The sequence below is a fragment of the Gopherus flavomarginatus genome, unplaced genomic scaffold (assembly GCF_025201925.1).
Source record: "Gopherus flavomarginatus isolate rGopFla2 unplaced genomic scaffold, rGopFla2.mat.asm mat_scaffold_2284_arrow_ctg1, whole genome shotgun sequence".
In the NCBI taxonomy this organism is placed as follows: Eukaryota; Metazoa; Chordata; order Testudines; family Testudinidae; genus Gopherus; species Gopherus flavomarginatus.
The window spans coordinates 5,579-27,712 of record NW_026114862.1 but is presented as its reverse complement, the minus strand read 5'-3'; the positions used below and the strand labels follow the sequence as shown (position 1 = coordinate 27,712).

The window sequence follows — 22,134 nt, the reverse complement described above, 5'->3', positions numbered from 1 at the left end:
TAACACAGTGAAGGCAGGTAACTGATCAGCCCTGGAATACCCCATCAGAAGGAAGAACAATCAGGTCTCCACCCAAGAGAGGTAATGGCTGGGGAGCAGGAGGCCTGAGACTGGGTGGCCTCACTGACCACAGCAGAAGAAACACAGGTGCTCTTGTCCTGAACTTTACCAATCGTTGCACGGTCAGTCCCGTTTAAGGAGCAAACCCCATTCAGCAGACCCTGAGAATCTCCATCTGGTTCCTAGCTCTCTGCCCTATGCTACCTTTCCTAGGGAAAACAACATCCTTCTGATGCAGGTTTATTTTCCATATGGTGCTGGATCACTTCATGTCCACAAGACATAGAGTCTCTGCCCCACAGAGGATGGTCTACCCATTGAACAGTGACCTGGAAAAGAATTCTGGGATGTTTGAAAGCTCGTCTTTTTCATTAATAAAAGTGGTCCAACTTGTCACAGAGAGCGAGAGAGACATGCTAATGAAAGAATAAATGACACATGGAGAAGTATAAAGAGAAATAATGCTGTTAGTCTATCATGAGGTAACACATTCTACAGTTAATAAAAATGTATACTATTCACATCAGGAAATGTTCAAAATATGTATGGGGGCAGTTTCTGATCTCTTGAAAAAGGCATAGACCCATGTCAGTGTTTTCCATTTGTCAGTCAAACGTTAGCTGTGAATGCTTGCCTTGTTTTGGGCCCTTAAGTTATTTCTGAACTCATCCTGATTACACTGAATGCTTTGAAAATAATTTGGATGGGCAATTTCTTTTGCCCAGGGTTAATCGTGAGATGCCAACATAGCATGTAAATGGCAACAACATTGAATGGGTGAATAATTTTAAGTATCTGGGTAATCAGATGATGGCAGGAGGTCTATATTTGAAGAAGTCACAGGTCTGATGGATCTTGTGTCAACGGCATTTCAGCATCATTCAAAGGCCTCTGCTTAGGTAACAGGATGTCTCTGTGACAACTAAGAAACAAGTGTTACATGTTATTGTGATGACATCTCTCATATATGCAGAAGAAACATATTAATTAAACACAGCTGAGGACAGGAAACTAAACAGTTTTCAGTGTCAAAAGTTCTTAACTTCTTAACTTCAAATTGTTTGATTTGTCACAAATGAGGAGATACTTAGATGATCCCAGCAAGTTGCAGTCTGGCATCAATTGAGAAGATGACTGCAATGGTGGAGTCATGTTCAACTTGCAGAAAAAGTTATGCTTTTACTGAAGCTTTTTATATCTGGGGTCAAGGGAAATAGAGCACAAGGCTGACTAAGAGGAAGTTTGGAAGATGCAATTTTGCGGGATTTAAGAAACCCTAGTCCTCCCATACTGACTCTTGTGGAAGGAAGAAGACTTGCAAGGAACCATTTCAGATGGAAACCATTTCTATACACTGTCATGGCTGCATTATAGCCATGTGTATCTGCTGATGCTGCTGTGCTGCTGATTTATACAAAGCAAACAGATTCAAGAGGAGACACGGAGAAAGCCCTGCCTCAATCTAGCCTAGAGATTAAAGCACTTTCCTAAGAGATGGGAAACCAAGCTTCAAATCTCTGCACCACAACAGACAGAGGTGGGTCATGAATGAATGTCACCCAAATGTCAGGTGTTGAGTCCCCTAACCAATGTGTTAAAGGTACTGCAAGTCAATAAGGTTCCCTGTGCCTCTTTGTGAATTTAGCCTTATTTCCCCCTTTGGCTTGGATGAAACTATTTGGTAAACTTGTTTCCAATTTACAAATGTATCAGGTCAATTACAACAGCATTTTTGGTGAATCAGCTGTTTGTCTGTAAAATTTTTGCCCAGTTCTATACAATATAGCTTTTCTTTTGTCTCATCTCCTATTCTTTCCTGCCATTTTACAGTCTATTTGCTCCTTTCTCATTCCTTAACCTGTGTATCCATCTATTGGTGATATTTAAGGATGGCTGGCCTACTCCCATGCTTTCACCTCCACTGCCGTCTTGTGGAATTATACGTTATGACTATTATCTTCAAAGGAGTCTAGGGAGATTAAATGATTTGCTATTTGGATGTCTAACCCTTTAGCCTGTTTAGAGAATCTGAGCCTAAATACATGCCTTTTTAGTTGACTGTCTCTGAGATTGGAAACCTAAATCACTTGGGCTCTTTTCATAATCTAAGCCTCCGGACCCTCATTCTTATGAATCATACACCATTTTTTAATGGCTGACCCAACTCAATGTTCTTGGTAGCTTGTTACAGAGAGTGAACTTCAGGGATCTTGCTCCAGGGGGAACAAGACAGCATTTAAACAGCTCTCAAGAAATCAGCTCTTAGACTTGGAGTCTGCTAAGGAAAAGGTCTTTGTTCCACTCCCACTGATAACACTTGAAGGGTCTCACTGCTCCCGGTAAAAAAATATTTGATGTCTTAAATGCTGTTTTCCAGAGGCAGAGAGAGAGATTAGATGGACAAATCAATAAGTTTGCGAATAGACTAAGAAAACAAAAAGAGAAAATCACAGGTCGGAATGATCACACCATCTTTAAGATCTACATTAAAAGGTAGGTGAGTTGATTCATGTTTTTATTCACTGTAATCTTTTATTTTCCTTTTAATTTCAAAGGACCAAGTTCTGCCCCTAACCCTTATCTAGGGGTGGGTCTCTCGGCAGAGTCCCTTTGATTTCTGCCTGAATGCAGCAGTCGGCTCACACAGAGTCAGTTGCAGCGTAGAGGTCATGGCTTGCAATCCAGTCATCTCTGTCTCTCTCTGTGTGTTTCTCAAGGCAGCACTGAGAAAATTGAGTTCAGCTGGTGCAAGATAACAGTAGTTTCTACTTTTGGAGTCTGTGTGTTGGGAGGTCAGCAGATTAGGGGCAGGGCATTCTCTAGAGAAGACACTAAGCTTTTGGTTTCATTGTGCACAGTGCCTTTGTTACATCTTTCGTCCATCTCTTTGTTCGGGCATTTGTCTGATTAGCTGATAGTTTGGAAAAGATGAAGAAACAATCTCTTTGCTCTGGGATACATATGGGATAAACATAGATATGAACTTGGACAGAACATTGGCTTCGTTCCCATTTCAACTACAAATCAATGTCAATTCCATTAGGGCAGGAGAGATTCTCTTACGTAGGAAAAGCCTGATATTCAGATGTGCAGGATCCTGAGTCAAAAGTCCCATTGGGTAGAGTTTAAGTGACTTAGGAATAAAACTCCTGTTAACTTACAATCAGACCCCTCTTTCTAAAATCATGTTCTCGTAGTGTCTGAGAGCTCTGTCTGCTGGAAGTCACTGACTATGATGAATTGCACATCTCACATGTTCCTCAGTTGCTCATTCAGACCCTTAGGGATCACTCTAAGTATTCCAATAATCGCTGGGGTCATCTGTGTTCTATGTTTCAATAATCAATCTACTTTGTGAAAGTGTTTTCATACTTTGCTATCTTGTCTTTTTGTTTCTTTTTTATGACACTATCTGCCAGCCTGGTGATATATATTAATATTTGGCCCATGTTTCTGCACTGCTTAGTCTGTGAAAATTGCAAGATCCCATAAAATCTTAGCCTCTTCATTCTCAATCACACTTCGAATTTGATGGTTGTAATAACACACAATTCATTTAAATATGTACTTCCACAGAGATTCCAGTGCAGGAGCTTCGTGGCCTCATGTGTGTGTTCTCTCCTAGCCAGGCTCTGCAGGCACTACACAGTCTCTTCCTTTTCAGAACACATTGTTCATTTCAGGGAGCAGGTTTGTTGCTTGATCTTACTTCTATGTAAATAACACTTAAGGACTCCTCTTGTGCACTCATACTGAGGCTCTCTGTCTCTTTTCCAATATGCTTCTAGAAGACATGAGTTTATTCATTGTCTATCCCTAATAGGTCTGATCTCTCTCCACCACTATCCATGCACTCATTTCTGTATAAAACTTTGAAAATTTTCTGTGGGGATTTCGTTTCTACTATCTTTCATGATTTCTTGGGCTGGGATGCACTCTCTGTCATTGCTTTTTATCACCCCAGATAATCTTTTTCTCTGTCTCACTTTTAATAAGTTTGATGTTCTATTCTTGATTATCAACTTCTTCCTCCACGGATAGCAGATATTTTCCTGTATCACACTGTTAGATGTGTTTTCTCTGTTTTTATTGCTATTCAATACTCATTGCATCACTAGCAGCTTTCTGGTTTGGATGTCAAATTTTTACTTATCCCTTTGATTCCACTTGCTCTTCCTGGCACTGTGCCACACTACTGTTGATCCTGCGTGATTGCTCTACCAAAATATTTGCATGTGGGTCAACATGACTAATCTCCCTTTTCAGGCTTTCAGTCTCTATTTGCATAAATAACTCCTCTCTTCTATTAACCTCTAAGTTGTCCAGTGAGTCTATGCTCAGTCATTTCTTTCTCGATGTTGACATTTCTCTTCTTCAAATCTTGGTGCATTCATGTCCTCCAGCCTCTCTTTTCTGGTTTTGAGAATAATAATAATAATAAATAGAAATAACTGGAGATATACCAATCTCCTAGAAGTGCAAAGGTCCTTGAAAGCTCATTGAATCCAGCCCCCTGCCTTCACTAGCAGGACCAATTTTTGCCACAGATCCCTAAGTAGCCCCCTAAACGATTGAACTCACAACCTTGGGTTTAGTAGGCTAATGCTCAAACCACTGAGCTATCCCTCCCTCTGACGAAAGCCAAATCTTAGTGCAAGTCTTGGTGCATTCATGTCCTCTGGTTTTGCCAAAATCCAACCTAAGTGCAAACCAAGAAGTGATCTAAGAGACCTTTTCACTCTTTGGCTGAAAATGATCTCTGGGTTTCTTGAACTGTTTGGACAGTTGTATTATATCAACCTAGGGTTACTCACTTCCACACACACACCGTGGCTTTGGAGGAGCCTATCATACAGCCAAGCGCTTGTGAGGCCCTCTTTATGGTGTTTTTAATATTTATCAATTTGCTTGTATTTGGTTGGGTTGCCAGCCTATGTCCAAACTGGCATTTCAAATTTTCAGTGTTTTTTTAATTAATTATTAATTATTATTATTGGTGTTGTTGTTGTAGAAATCCCAGATATTTTAATAGGGATGAATCCAATAATATACTATAGATATAAAATACTCTACAACAGTGGTTTTTAACTTGTGGTCCACAGACCCCAGCTGGTTCATAGACCACATATATGATTTTCAAAGGAGTCTGCATCTATATTTATGTGGGTCCACAAATGAAAAAAAAAGCCAAAAACCTCTGCTCTACAAAATTACAAAATGTAATAGAAAGAGAGTAACTTATCGAATTGGCCAGATCCCAGATTCAGTGGGTTTGACTCAGCCATAGCTCCATTGGAGTAAAGGGGCCACATACCCAACTGGAGTAAAAACAGCTGTCTCTCTGCTGATGTTAAAGGGACAGATTAAAGAGTTATTAGGCCAGAGAGAAACTGCAAGCAAGCGAATGACTGGTGGTTAGGGCCCTCACCATGCATGCAGGAGATCCAGTATCCAGTCCCCTTTCTCCAGTGCTTCTTTCATTATTTAATCACAGTGGAACAGATTCAACAGGAGAGCCTAAGCAAGGCCCGCATCAGTCTGTCCCATAGTCCCAGTTGGGTGGGGATTTTGTGAATACCTATGAGGAAAGCTTCTGTGATTTAGGTTCTTAAAGTGGCAGTTAGGGATCAAAGTCCTATTGTGTATCTGGCCCATTTTGTCATTGTAGAACACACAAATTCCAGCCAGATTATCGCTGCTGGTTTTCTAAATCCTGTCAATTTAAAGAACATATATATTTTACAGGATAGAATAGGGCTCTCTTTATATTCATCCTATTGAAAAGATGACCTCTAGATAACAGTTCAGTTCACTTTTATGATCTGAGTTAATTTTATTTATTTATTTGTCTTATAGCTACTAGTTTTGCTGAAAAAAATATCAATGGAAAATCAAACCACAGAAACCGAATTTATTCTCCTGGGAATTTACAGTGACCCACAGATACAGATTTTCATCTTCTCAGTGTTTTTAGTTATTTACCTAATCACTCTGGGTGGTAACATAGTGATCATGGTGGTGATAAGAGCTGATTCTCACCTTCACACCCCTATGTACTTCTTCCTCTTCCATTTATCCTTTTTTGATATCTGCTATTCCTCAGTCACGATGCCTAACGCGCTGAGGAACTTCTAGCAGCGCACAAAACTATTTCGGTCAATGGTTGCATTGCTCAGATATTCTTCATCCTCCTCTCAGCTGCTACTGAAGCTTTCATTCTCTCAGCCATGTCTTACGACCGCTACGCTGCCATCTGTGACCCATTGCATTATATGGAGAGAATGAGCAAAGGGATCTGTGTTCAGCTGGTGAGTGGGGCATGGACAATAGGCTTCTTCCATGCCTTGCTTAATACTATTTTTGCCTCCAAGTTGTGTTTCTGTGGGCCCAATGAAATCAACCATTTCAGCTGTGAACTCCCTCCTCTATTACGACGATCCTGCACTGACACCCTCACCAATCAAGTGGTGCTTCTTACTTCTGTTGTGCTATTTGGGTCAAGCTCCTTCCTCCTTACCCTGATCTCCTACATTCACATCATCTCCACCGTCCTGAGGATACGCTCTGTGGAGGGCAGGCATAAAGCCTTCTCCACCTGCAGCTCCCACTTGATTGTGGTTGGCTTGTTGTATCTGGCAGGTTTTCTCCAGTACACAAAACCCAGCTCAGTCTCTTCTGTGGTGCTGGATGAAATATTCTCCATCCAGTACAGTGTCTTGACCCCCATGTTAAACCCCATCATCTACAGACTGAAAAACAAGGAGGTGAAAACAGCTCTAAGGAAAATGTTGGGAAAATTAAAGTTTCTCAAGTAATGTTAAGTATCAGAGCGGTAGCAGTGTTAGTCTGGATCTGTAAAAAGCAACAGAGACTTCTGTGGCACCTTTAAGACTAACAGATGTATTGGAGCATAAGCTTTTGTGGGTATTCATCCAATACATCTGTTAGTCTTAAAGGTGCCACAGGACTCTCTGTTGCTTCAAGTAATGTTGATGATCTTAAATAAATTAAATTACACATGTTTACATCAGAGAGCATAGAACTGTGGATAACTTTTGTTTGGGAAATTCCCAGCTCAGGTAACTGACAGACATATTGGAACAAAACCTCATTTGGTCTAAATGAGTGTGGCTCCATTGACATCAGCAGGCCAGATTCCTAGCTGCAAAAGAGTCACTAGAGTACAGGATCTTGGGTCTCCTAAATCCAGAGTGAATATTCTGAGCACCAGGCTGTAGAGTCATTCACACATTTCTTACTTTCCTCTATGTCCATATCTCTTTAATCTGGCCCACTGACTTCAGGGGAGCTAAGGCCAATTTATGCCATCTGAGATTCTGGCCAATTCCATAAAAATAATCTCTTCATCTATTAATCTCTGTCCTTTTGTTTTTTGACTAATTTGTTTAAACTCCATTTAATATCAGTTATCTTATTCTATCCTACTAAAATCTCAAGGATTTTCAATGATAATTAATAAGGATAATATAGTAATCATTGGAGCCAATGGGTTTACTCCCCAGGGAGGGCTAGATCTGCAAAGGAACTTAGGCTTGAACAAGAGAGTTAGAGAGAGACCCACATGAGTGTATCTTGGTGGTTAGGCCATCCACGTTGATGGGGAGAAATCCCGTCTTTAAATCCTGTCTCTATCAGCCCCTTGACGTGGGGCCCTACCACATCCCAGGTGACGACCCTGACCATTGGGACAAAAGTTATGAGCGGTCTCCTCCTTCTAATTCCTCCTTCATCCTCCTCCAGCCCCACATTCATGTTAAAAAAAACCCTTAGGTGGGGTTAAAGGGTTCCTAGCTGAGAGTGACAAACAGAAAGATTCATCTCCCTCACGGAGGTATGGGAACTGAACTCTTTGACAGCAGCAGGGCTTGGAACACACCCCACTCCTCAGCATCTCCCATTGACTAGGGAACCACCAATTATCATGTTAGAACATAAGAAGAAATGAAAGACCATTCCAGGTCCAAGCAAAGGTTTGTCTAGCCCAGTATCCTGTTTCTGACAGTGGCCAGTGCCAGATTCTTCAAAGAAATGAACTGAACAGACAATTATTGAGTGATCCATCCCCTGTCATCCAGTCCCAGCTTTTGGCAGTCAGAGGTTTAGGGACATCCAGAACAGGGGGTTGCCTCTCTGGCCTTCTGGACTAATAGCCATTGATGACTTATCCTGCATGAACTTATATAATTGTTTTTTAAAAACTATCTCCAGCTCAAGAAAAAGGGAACAAGAGATGTTGTCAAAATGAAAGCCCGATTTAATATTTTACAGTTCAAATGCTTGTGATACAGCATGGCCAGCAGGCAGCAGGAGAGTGTTAGCAGGGAGCCTTATTCCCTGCAAGGGGAGGAAGGTTTGCTGTAGATTAATTAGAGCACCTCAAGCCAATTAGAGCACCAGCAGTCAGTCAAGTGATAAACCCCCCCCTGCTTCAGTCAGACAGGGTGGGAGTTGGAGCAGGAAGGTTTGATTGGAGCAGAGAGCAGTTTGAAGGAGTTGGAGCAGAGAAGAGTTTTGAAAAGAGACCAAAAGGAAAGTTTGGAGGAGTGCTGCGGTGCGCTGAGAAATCCAAAAAGCCCTAGGTAAGGGGCACCTGGCTTATGTAGAAGAAGGGCAAGAAGCCCCTTCACAAGCTGAAGGGCAGGAGAGGGAAGCAGCCCAGGGGAAGGAATCGCTATTTCAAGTGGTTCACCACAAACCTCAGGCCCCTGGGTTGGGACCTGGAGTAGAGGGCGGACCCAGGTGCCTCCCTCTCCACTTCCCTCCTCAAGGACAATAGTGGGGTAATTAAAATACCGATTCAGAGGCAAGCAAGAGTGCCCTGAACCTCCCCCAAAGAAGAGAAAACGTGAGACCCAGCATAACAGTACCGGCAATTTGCCACATGCTTTTTTCCTTCTTGTCTTTAATAAAAGATTTTTGTGTGTTTGCCAAGGTACTAAACAGATTGAGGTCTCTGCAAACCGAACTCTGAACCTTGTTTAAAACTGTTTAATGTGGGATAGTGACTGGGTTATGTGGCTTAATCTCTGAAACATGATGTTTAATATCTCTTCAAAATAACCTGTCATAATTAATTATCATAAACCTGAATATGTTTTTTTTATCTAAACCTTATCTGAATATTACTACATTTTTGGTCTTCAAAGTCTCTCTGTCACAAGAAGTTCCCCCTTCTAATTATGTGTCTTCTTCATGTCATCAGCACATGCACAGAACACTCTCCCAACAGTGGTTCACCAAACCACCAACCTCACTTTATGAAAATCCTACAGGAAAAAAGAGATGAGGTCTCCGCTGAGTGGGCATCTTCATTTCCCTATTATGTTTTTGTGAATCTCTTCTTCTCTATAGACATGATACTGCATGCACTTGAATGTTTAGACTAAATGGACATATTCCTACACCCTGTCTGCATTCAGAACTTCAACTGAAGCTAACAAGACTTTTACTTACAGATCACCTGCAGAACTGAATCTAATCAACATTATGCATGATCCCCATCCTGCAGATAGATTCACACTCATGCTAGGAGTCTGTACTCACACTTAATTTCAATAAAATTATTCATGTGTACTACATATTTACAGGAGTAAAGTTCTTTCTGGATTGGGCACTATATGCCTATTTATGTGAGTGTTTGTCTTTTCACTAAACCTACCAAATTGAAAAGTGAGATCTGCAAGATGTTAATTAGGCCTGCACTTTCAGAGAACTCTAATTCTGGGCACTGAAGAACAGACAGGAGCAGATCTTGAATACAATGGAAATGAAAATGTAAAGATGGATACTTGGAGTTCTGTGGATGGACCATGTTTGGAGCTAATGAAGTAGGGGAAATGTTAAGGTGGTATCAGTTAAAAAAAAAGCTGAAGGAATTGAGGCATAGATAGTTTGGCCATGTGAAAAGAAAAGCAGAAGAATATATAGGAAACAGGGAGTTAAACTTGGAAGTGGAGGAAAAGAGAAGGGTTAGCAGACTCAGAGCTAGCTGGATGGATGTCATATTAAGGACATAGACTCATAGACTTTAAGGTCAGAAGGGACCATTATGATAAACCCCTAACCTATGTCTGAGTTACTGAAGTCCTCAAATTGTGATTTGAAGACCTCAAGCTGCAGAGAATCCTCCAGCAAGTAATACGTGCCTCATGCTGCAGAGGAAGATGAAAAACCTCCAGAGTCTCTGCCAATCTGCCCTGGAGGAAAATTCCTTCCTGACCCCAAATATGGCGATCAGTTAAACCCTGAGCATGTGGGCAAGACTCACCAGCCAGCTCCCAGGAAAGAATTCTCTGTAGTAACTCATATCCCAATCCATCTAACATCTCATCACAGACCATTGGGCCTATTTACCTGCTGATAACCAAAGATCAATTGCTAAATTCATTGCCAGAATTAGGCTATCCCATCATACCATCCCCTCCATAAACTTATCAAGCTTAGTCTTAAAGCCAGATATGTCTTTTGCCCCCACTACTCCCCTTGGAAGGCTGTTCCAGAACTTCACTCCTCTAATGGTTAGAAACCTTGGTCTAATTTCCAGTATAAACTTTCTACTGTCCAATTTATATCCATGTGTTCTTGTGTCCACATTGGAACTAAGCTTAAATAATTCCTCTCCCTCCCTGATATTAATCCCTCTGATATATTTATAAAGAGCAATCATATCCCGCCTCAACCTTCTTTTGGTTAGGCTAAATAAGCCAAACTCTTTGAGTCTCCTTTCATAAGACAGGTGTTCCATTCCTTGGATCATCCTAGTAGCCCATCTCTGAACCTGTTCTAGTTTGAATTCATTCTTCTTAAACACTGGAAACCAGAACTGCACACAGTATTCCAGATGAGATCTCACCAGCACCTTGTACAATGATACTAACACCTCCTTATCTTTGCTGGAAATACCTTGCCTGATGCATTCTAAAATTCATTAGCTTTTTTAACGGCCATATCACATTGGTGGCTCATAGTCATCCTGTGATCAACCAATACTCCGAGGTCCTTCTCCTCCTCTGTTACTTCCAACTGATGTGTCCCCAATTTATAACTAAAATTCTTGTTATTAATCCCTAAATGCATGACCTTGCACTTTTCACTATTAAATTTCATCCTATTACTTTTACTTCAGTTTACAAGGTCATTCAGATCTTCTTATATGATATCCCGGTCCTTCTCTGTGTTAGCAATACCTCCCAGCTTTGTGCCATCCGCAAACTTTATCAGTACATTTCTGCTTTTTGTGCCAAGGTCAGTAATAAAAAGGTTAAATAAGATTGGTCTCAAAACTGATCCCTGAGGAACTCCTCTAGTAACCTCTTTCCAGACAAACAGTTCACCTTTCAGTACGACCCATTGTAGTCTCCCCTTTAACCAGTGCCTTATCCACCTTTCATACTGATTCCCATCTTTTCCAATTTAACTAATAATTCCCTGTGTGGAACCATGTCAAATGCCTTACTGAAATCGAGGTAAATTAGAACCACTGCATTTCCTTTGTCTAAAAAATCTGTTACTTTCTCAAAGAAGGAGATCAAGTTGGTTTGGCACAATCTACCTTTTGTAAAACCATGTTGTATTTTGTCCCAATTACCATTGACCTCAATGTCCTTAACTACTTTCTCCTTCAAAATTTTTTCCAAGACCTTATATATTACAGATGTCAAACTAACAGGCCTTTAGTTACTCAGATCACTTTTTTTCCCTTTCTTAAAAATAGGAACTATGTTAGCAATTTGCCAGTCATACGGTACAACCCCTGAGTTTACTGATTCATTAAAAATTCTTGCTAATGGACTTCCAATTTAATGTGCCAGTTCCTTTAATATTCTTGGATGAAGATTACATGGGCCCTCTGATTTATTCTCATTAAGCTGTTCGAGTTTGGCTTCTACTTCGGATGTGGTAATATCTACCTCATTGCCTCATTCCCATTTGTCATCCTTCCATTTTCCCTAAGCTCCTCATTAGCCTTATTAAAGACTGAGGCAAAGTATTTGTTTAGATATTGGGCCATGCCTAGATTATCTTTAACCTCCCTTCCATCCTCAGTGTTTAGCAGTCCCACTTTTTTCTTTGTTTTCTTCTTATTTATATGGCTATAGAACCTTTTACTATTGGTTTTAATTCCCTTTGCAAGGTCCAACTCTACATGCCTTTTAGCCTTTCTCACTTCATCCCTACATGTTCTGACTTCAATAAGGTAGCTTTCCTTGCTAAGCCCACCCATCTTCCACTCCTTGTAGGCTTTCTGCTCTTTCTTAATCACCTCTCTGAGATGCTTGCTCATCCAGCTTGGTCTACAACTCCTGCCTATGATTTTTTCCTCTTTTCTTGGGATGCAGGCTTTTGATAGTTTCTGCAACTTTGACTTGAAGTAATTCCAGGCCTTCTCTGCTTTTACATCCACAAGTTCTTCAGTCCAATCTACTTCCCTAACTAACTTCCTTAATTCTTTAAAGTTAGCCCTTTTGAAATAAAAAACCCTAGTCCCAGATCTACTTTTGTTTATCCTTCCATCTAGTTTGAACTGAATTAGCTCATGATCACTCGAACCAAGGCTGTCCCCTACAACCATTTCTTCTATGAGGTCCTCACTACTCACCAAAACCAAATCTAAAATGGCATCCCCTCTTGTTGGTTCTTCAACTACTTGGCGAAGAAATCCATCAGCTGTCATATCCAGAAAAATCTGAGCCCTGTTATTGTTACTAGCACTTGTCCTCCAGTCTATATCTGGGAAGTTAAAGTCCCCCATGATCACACAATTCCCGTTAGTGTTTACTTCATTAAAAACATTAAAGAGGTCTCTATCCATATCCAAATCAGATCCCGGCAGTCTGTAGCACACCCCAAGCACTATCTCAGGGGAAGCTCTAGTTGCTTTTTTACCCAGTGTGATTTTTGCCCAGACAGACTCTGTCTTATCCATTCCATCCCTCTTATTTCTTTACAGTCTACCTCATCAATGATATACAATTCTACTCCACCACCTCTGCCTATATTTCTATCTTTCCTAAACAGCACATAGCCTTCAATACCTGTACTCCAGTCATGTCTACTATTCCACCATATTTCTGATATGCCTATAATATTCGGTTTCCCTTCCTGCACTTGTAGCTCTAGTTCCTCCATTTTGTTACCTAGGCTCCTCGCATTAGTGTACAGAAATCTTAATTTTTGCCATTTGGCTTCACTAACATTATTTGTCTGGTTAGGCACAGACATTCTACCACCAGTATCACCTATTAGATTGGTATCTACACTTCCTTCCTTCCTCCTTATGTCCATTCTTCTGCCCACGGCTGTATCCTCTCTTACTTTGTTTTCTTCCCTCTCAATGTTAAATTCCGGCGTGGATATTACCTGGACATCTCCCAACCATCTCCCCCAGAATCCTAGTTTAAAGCTCTCTTAATCAGTTGGGCAAGCCTCCATTCTAGAAGTCTATTTCCCTCTTTACTCAGGTGAAGTCCATCCTGAGATAAGTCTTCTGTCCATGAATGCTTCCCAGTTGCCGTACATCCCAAAGCCCTCCTTATAGCACCACAGCCTAAGCCATCTATTGATCTCCATAATCTTGTTACACCTTTGTTGCCTTTCTCTAGGAACAGGCAGAATTCCACTGAAGATCACCTGAGCCTCGATTTCCTTAAGTGTCTTCCCCAGTCTGGCATAGTCTCTCTCGATACATTCCAGCGAGAATCTAGCAGTATCATTCGTTCCCACATGAAGGACAATCAATGGATTCATTCCCGCTCCCTTTAGGATCCTTTTCAGCCTCAGATCCACATCCCATATCTTAGCACCTCGCAGACAGCACACCCTTCTGTTCTCCGGATCAGCTCTAGTTACATGCCTGTCTATTCTTCTCAGTAGGTAGTCCCCAATCACGTAGACCTGCCTTTTCCTGGTGACAGTGTGATTCTCCGGTCTATCCCCTGATCCCACTTGCTGCAAGTCCTCTCGATTCCCATTCACCCTTGCAAAACTCTTCAATCCATCCTGTATCCTCCTGGTTCTCATATTTGGTGTTGTCTCCATTGACTCGTCCCCTCTTCCTGGAGAACTAGCTGCTCTTCTCTTTTTCCTTGCCCTCTCACCTTCAGTGACCACCTGCTGTGCCCCTTCTTCATTTTCCAACTCTGCAAACCTGTTCCTGAGCTCTATTTCTCCTTCACTGGCCCGTCTTTTCCTCTGCCTGGTTCTCTTAGTCACATGCTTCCACCGTCCACGTTCCTCACCCAGCAGTCTCCCCTCAGAATTCTTTGGTCCTCCTTCCATCTGCAAGTCTGAGCTTATTCCTTCAGCCTCCTCATGTCTTTGCTCCATCATCTACTCGAACTCCCTTCAAAACTCAGCCAGAGTTTCCACCTGCATCTCCAGTCCTCGGATCTTTTCTTCCAGCAGCTCTATCAGGCGGCACTTCATGCAGACAAAACTCTTTTCAGGTACCACCTCCGGGATCATGTACATGTCGCAGCTTCCACATCCAGTCATCCTCATTGTGTCTTTCACTGCTGCCTCTGTATTGGTCACAGTCTTCCCACTTAAAACCATTAGTCCAAGAAACAAACCAAAACAAACCCCCAATAGGCACCAGAACACTGGCAGATCACCACCCACTCCCTTCATTAGCCTGTCAGCTCTTCTGCTTAGGTCTCTAAGTCTCCCCGGCAACCTCCCCCTGTAAACTCCCACTGAAACTCCACTGTTTACAGCTCTGTTTGCAGGCTACTGTGCCACTGCAGCTGTCTATGTCACTGCCTGACTGGCTGGCTACCTTTATAGGACCCCTAAGAAGGGAAGCCTCACCTCCTAAACAAGGCTCAGCTTCTCTCCCAGCACCCTGCCCCTACCAGCCCCCACACATACAAACTGCAAAATACAATACATAAAATACAAAAACCTGCTCCTCCAACAGAACTCCCACTGAAACTCCCCTGTTTATGGCTCTGTTTGTTGGCTGCTGTGCCTCTGTAGCTGTCTATGCCGACATGATTACCTGCAGAGTTTCCAAACAATAGCATTCAAGAGAGACTAGAATGGATAAAAAGGGTGTGAAGAACCAATCCCATATAGATGAGAGAAAAGTTCGAAGAAGATTTGAGTTAAGTAAGTGCAGCAAGAGGTTCAGACAATATTTTGCAACAGTTCAAGGTAGAGTGCCAAATGCTATATTGCAGATATTACAAGATCCAGTAACATCCTGAACAAATTTTATTGAATTAAGTTTCATATTCTTGGAGTTCATTGTATTAAAAATGCAAATGTTTATGTACTTATGTAGGATTGCATGGTGTTTCTTTAGGAGGAAGACATGAATAATACAATTGCTAAGGAATATCAGGGACTTCAAAGGACTTTTTGGGATAATACGTGTGAAGTGGATTTTCAAGGAAACTGTTGGGGTTGAAGATTATGCAAATGATCCACCTAAAATTCATTCTTCTGAAGCTACACTTTGAGCAGATACCCATTTTTCTGGCTGATTACCTAGTTAAGGTCTCTTCAAAGAGCCAAACTGGAGAAGTCAATGACTGAGAGAGTGAGGTGATGCTCTTGGACTCATCTGAGATATGATGAACTTGAAGCCACAAAAAAACCCCTGGGTAGCGGTTGAAGGACAGCTTCTGCCAGAGCCCTACACACATACTTAATCTCATCTAGTCTCATACTACACTATAAAATAAATTAATTTGACTTTGCTCTTAAATTACAGGAATGCAACCTGTCTGATTTGCATTCTCTTGGCCTGCTCAGATTCTCTTGTGTGTCCATATAACTCTCAGTGCGGTTGCCCCACCCTGTTCAAACTGTTTCCAGGTCTCCCCTAGGGCACTATGCTACAACTTTTAGCATATTGTCTCTCAACGTCCATTAAGACTGCATCTAAACTATGAGCTAAAGGTGTGATTCCCAGTCCATAGAGCTAGCATTCCAAATTTAGCAGTGTAGCAGTATTATCATGGACAGCAGTGAGTGGATGCACAGACTAGTTTCACTGAGTAGAAACATGCCTGAACCTCATGGGTATGTATATGACATGCCTAGCCCATGCCAACACGTGCCACTGCCTGTACTACAGCAGCTACATTACTATTTAGAGCGAGTTACCTCAATGAGAGCTACAATCACTGAGTCTGCATAAGCTGGGAATCACACCCCTAGCTGACTTGTAGGCATACTAAGTGTAAGGTGTTACGCAACTATTGGAAAGGCCTTCCTTCCTCTTCCTCTAGGGAGGTAGGTTCTAGTTCCCAGAGAGACCTGTTGGATGAAAAACACATTCCATTATACAATACAAAAAGCACCATAGTAATGACAAATCCTGAAACAATCTTAACAGTTACTAAAGAGAAAATCCATGTATCACACTTGGTAGACAGAATGTTACTGAAAAGCTCCTAGAGTGACCAAAGGATGTTACCATCATGTTTATAGACTTTGTCACCGGTTTTGACTCACTGCATCAACCAGTGCTGTGGATACGGCTTCACCATTGTGGGTTGTATGAGGGCTTAGTGTACCACACAGAGGAACAATACTATGGAACACTGACATGTGCAAGGGTCAATGGTTGTATTACAGACTGGTTTTCTGTAGAATCAGGGTTGTTTCAGTTATGTTTTTCCAAACCTTGGTATTTAATGATATAATAGACTATCAGACGACAAGATTGATTGTGGCCCAGGGAGAGGCGTACTATTTAAAAATTCATCTTGATTGGATCTTCAATATAAGGATGATATTGCCTTACTTGTAGAGACTACTGACCATGCGCTGAGAAAAACTGATTTATCTATAATGATGAAATGAAAGCCATCCATGCCTCCTATAAAACAAAAATAAATGACCTGGTGATGTGTATGAAGATGGTAATGACATCGAATGTCTCAATAGTTTTATCTATCTGGGTAGCTGGTTGACAGCAGGAGGGACTATGTCCAAAGAGGTCACACGAATGATCAGTCTTGTGTCAGTGGCGCTTCAGCATCTTCAAATGCCTCTGTTTAGGTGGCAGAATGTCTACATGACAACTAAGAGACGAGTCTTCAACGTGGTAGTGATGGCAACGCTGTTATATGGAGCAGAAACATGTCCATTAGATAGCTGAGGAGACAACACTAGACAGTTTTCACTGTCAGAATTACAGAGGATTCTTAACTGCTGATTTGATTTTGTCACAAACGAGGACATGCTTTTATGATCCCAGCTAGTTGCAGTCTTGCATCAGTTGAGATGATGGCTGCAAAGGTGGGGTCATGTCCAATGTGCAGAAGAAGGTACACTTTTACTGAAGGTTTAGAAATCTGAGGTAAAAGGAAGTAGAGCATAAGGGTGACCATGAATAAGATTGGAAGATGAAATTCTGAGAAATGTAGGAAATCTAAATCCTCCCTTTTTTGGAAGCAAGAAGTCTCAGAAGGGATGATTCAAGATGGAAATCCATTTCACATGCCAGCATGGCTGCGTTATCATGATGTATATCTCCTGCTGCTGATTTATATGATGAATGGGTGTCAAATTTGCAAATAATATGAGGTCAACCCAACTATACACAATATAACTCCTCTCTCACTACCTATTTTTTCCTACCACCTCATGCAATCTATTTGTTCCATTCTCATTATGGCTAGCATCTTCAAAAAAGCTTATGGGAGATGAAATGGTTTGCTGTTTGAGTGTCTAGCCCCTAGGGCACTTTTAAAATCCAATCCTGCCACTGAGATTGGATACCTAAATCCATTAAGCTCCTTTGGCAATCCAAGCCTCAGTACTCTCTGCTGCTTAAGGACTGACCCAGCTCAGTGTTACAGGTAACTTGTTACAGAGTTGGATCTGCAGGGATCTTGTCCCAGGGGAACAAGAAAGCATTTAAACAGCTCTCAAAAATCAGTTCTTTGTTTGGAGTCAGATGAGGAAAAGCTCTTTGCTCCACTCCCAGGGACAACCCTACCTACCTTGTCAGATTTAAGCGATTGGAGTAAAGAAGGGTTGATATCCTGATATGGTGTATTACAGAGGCAGATAGAGAGACTAGACACCAATCAGTAAGTAGGTAGATAAACAAACTAAGACAACAGAAATAGAAAACCACAGGTCAGAAGGATCTCACCATTTTTATGATCCTCATTTAAAAGGCAGGTGAGTTGATGAATATTTTTATTCCTTTTTAATCTTATTTTATCCTTTCCTTTACACATGGCCAGATTCTTCCCCCCCTCTGTATCTAGGGATAGGTCTCTCAACAGGGTCCCACTGACTTTTGCCTGGATGCAGCAGTCTGCTCATACAGAGGCAAGGTAGATGAAGTAATATCTTTTACTGGACCAGTTTGGGTTGGTGAGAGAGACAATTTTTTGAGCCAGACAGAGTTCTTCTCTCTCACCAACTGAAGTTGATCCAATAAAAAGTATTATCTCACCCTTCCCTTGTCTCTCGAATATCCTGGGACAGAGACAGCTACAAATCCACTGCATGCACACACTTAATGAATTGCAACAAAGGGGTTGTGGTTGGGAACCCAGCTACTACTGGAATCGCTCATCTCTCTATCTCTGAAGGCAGCACTGAGAAAATGGAGTTCATTTGGTGCATGTTAGCTGTAGTTTCTTTTTTTGGAGAGCGTGTGCCTTTGATGGACCTATCCTCCATGAAATGATGTATTTCTTTTTGTACCCAGTTATACTTTTGGCCTTCACAAAGTCCCCTGGCAACAAGTTCTACAGCTTGACTGTGCATTGTGTGAAGAAATACTTCCTTTCGTTTGTATTAAACCTGCTGCCTATTAATTTGAGTGGGTGGCTCCTGGTTCATGTGTTTTGTGAAGATGTAAGTAACACTAGCGTATTCACTTTCTCCACACCATACATGATTTCATATCCCCTCTTATTCCCCTCTTTTCCAAGCCAAAGAGCCCCAGACTTTTTAATCTCTCCTCATATGGAAGCTGTTCCATACCCATAATCATTTTTGTTGCCCTTCAGTGTACTTTTTCCAATTCAGATATATCGTTTTTGAGATAGGGTGACCAGAACTTGACTCAGTATTCATGGTGTAGGTGTACCATGAATTTATATAGTGGTGTTAAGATATTGTCTGTCTTCTCATCTTTCCCTCTTCTAATGGTGCCTAACATTCTGTTAGTTTTCTTGACTGCTGCTGCACATTGAGCAGCTCTTCTCAGAGAACTATCCACGGTGACTCCAAGATCTTTCTTGAATGGTAATAGCTAATTTAGACCCCATCATTGTGTGTGTATAGCTGGGATTATGTTTTCCAATGTACTTTACTCTCATTTATCAGCATTGAATTTCATCTGCCATTTACTTGCTCAGTCACTCAGTTTTTTGAGATCCCTTTTGTAACCCTTCATAGTCTGCTTTGGATTTAATTATCTTGAATAATTTTGTATGGTGTGTAATTTTTTCCACTTTACTGTTTTCTCCTTTTCTTACATCATTTATTAATATGTTAAACAACACTAGCTCTAGTTCTGATCCTTGAGACCAGCTATTTACCTGTCTCCATTCAGAAATTTTTCTTTGCACAGAATCTGACTATGCTGAAAGCTAGGCTCTGGTACAAGTTTCATCTCTTTGCTTAGATATTTGTCTCATGGGCAGATAATGGAGGAAAGGTTTCGTTTCTCTGTAGGGTCATATGGGGACATACATAGATTGGATATTGGAGACAACATTGGCTTCATTCCCATTTCTATTAATAATTGATATCAAAATAGCTACTCACTTTCCTGAGGGCAGGATAGACTCTTGTATATATGTGGAACTTGACTTTCAGATGTGTAGAACAAACAGCTAAAGTCCCATTCAGTCAGATTTTCAAAGGAGTTTTAGTGTCTTAAGGAACAGAAGTCCCATTAATTTTCTATTGGGCTCTTTTAAAAAGTATGTCCCTGTGACTAGAGAATGTTTTCCATGCACATTCATTTCTCTTTATTGAAAAATCCTAGCAATTTCAATCATTTCTGCTCATCAGACACTTGAAGTAGGGGTCTCCCATATCCAAGATGAGCAGCATAACCACTGGGATAAAAGTTATGGTGGAGCTCCTCTTCCTAATTCCCTCTCCTTGATGGACAAAAACAAATTTATATAACTGGCCATGAGCAAATGCAAGCTGGGTATTAGAATAAGATTTCTCACCAACAAAGGGGTGAGATTCTGGAAAAATCTTCCAAAAGGAGCTGTAGGGATACACAATTTAATTATTTTTAGAGAGAGATGGATAAATTTATGAGTGCAACTGTATGATTGCATTTCTTGAGATGTTGGGGGGCACGACTTAGCAGCCCTGGGCTTCACTTTTGGTTTATGTCTTTTAGGTTCCTAAAGCTCATGCTTCAGGGTTTACATGCTCTGGGAATGTATTCTGGGATGGGTTTTGTTTTGAAGGATTTTTTTGGTCTTCTTCCTCTGAAGCATCAGGAACGGTCACAGCTGGAGATGGGATCTTGGATGGGATGGGCCAGGCCTCTGAGATGGCACCAAGCATCCTCTCTCTCAGATGTTTGCCAAGATAGTTCTTGTTCACATAATCAGAGACTAACTTATCCTCAACTCTCTCCTAGCATATTTCACTTCAATAATGACTTTTTCTTTTTTTACGCTTTCTATTTTGTTTACTTTTAAATGCTATTTTTTTAATTTTTAATTTTTCAAATTTTCCATTTTCGAAAATATTTGTTTATTTTTTTCTTTTTAAAATATTTTTCCATTTTATATTTTATTTTTATATTTTATAGTTTTATTTTTATTTTATAGTGTTTATTATAATTTTACTTTTTCTATTTTTTCTATTTTTTATTATTGTATAGTGTTTTATTTCTTTTTAATTTATTTTAACATTTTGATGTATTTGTAAAACTAAATGTCACATCCCAGTAGAAAGTTTTGACTTTGATAAATCAACATTTCCATCAGCAAATATTCAATCAGCATCCTTTTAAATTCTCTAGCCAAGGTGTGGGCTTCAACTAGAATCCCAGTTTATGTATTGCAGTATTATCTCTTATCCAGATTATCCCCAGTAATAGGCTTTAATTATCCTCAGTGAGTGCTTGGCCGTATAAAGAGACTGGGAATTTCCTCTATAAATGGCTCTAGGGCCATCTCTCTGGCTGATGACTGCAATAATGATGGGGAGGTGAGATGCTTCCAGTTGCCTGATTTCCACTAAAATCAGGCCCGCAGAATCCACGATGTGGTGCTCTAGGCAGAGGAAAACTCTTTGAGATGCCCTCACCCAAATTCGCAATTTCAGGTCCCTAAACCCCTCACACTCTAGACCGTAATCCAGAGGTCACTGCCTCATCTCTGTATTCAGAGCCTCTGTAATCAATACCGAGAAGATCATTTAATTTTCAGAGTGTCACTAAGCAGTTTGTATCAACAATATCCGTTTGCAGAGAAATTTAAAAGTTAATATGCAATGATCACAAAGCAGCCTAAAAAGTGATCTGCATGGTAGAGCACAAATGAAATCAAATGATGACCACTTAAAAAGGCATAGGAGTTGAGGATTTGGACTGGCACCACCTCACTCATGGTGAGTTGATTTCTGTCGGGAACAATGGAAGCTTCTGTAGTCCAAGCCAAGCCGATTCACAGCCAGCAAAATTGTGGGGTGTTTTACCAGCCAAAAGGAGGCTGTGAGAATTCAGGGAATCCTTCATTTGTCAGACTCCTCCCGGTGATCGAGATTTCCCACTGCACACCACTAGTGTCAGCTCTTGGGAGCAGAATGAAGGGAGCAAGGCTTATTATGTTCCCAGTCAGAAAAAAATATGATTTTACACAAATCTGAGCTTGCTTTAGCAGCATCTTTTCATGTCAGTTTCTCTCATTCAATCTCAGATGTTATAAGCCTCCATTATATGACTCCAAGCCCCCCGCCTGTGTGCTCAGCCCAGTATTTGGGCAGGTGACCTGAAGGAGAGGGAACATTTAAACATTAATGCATTTAAATTGATATTGTGATATTGATATTTAATAAATGCCATTCTTGTTCTCTTGTAGAGTTTGGTTCATTTCCATC

The 22,134-nt window shown here is 40.9% G+C and overlaps 1 pseudogene; it reads left to right on the top strand.

Annotated features, from left to right (window-relative positions):
- Positions 1–5,943: 5,943 nt before the first annotated feature.
- On the top strand, positions 5,944–6,875 carry LOC127042087 (olfactory receptor 8S1-like; annotated as a pseudogene).
- The last annotated feature ends 15,259 nt before the right edge of the window (positions 6,876–22,134 follow it).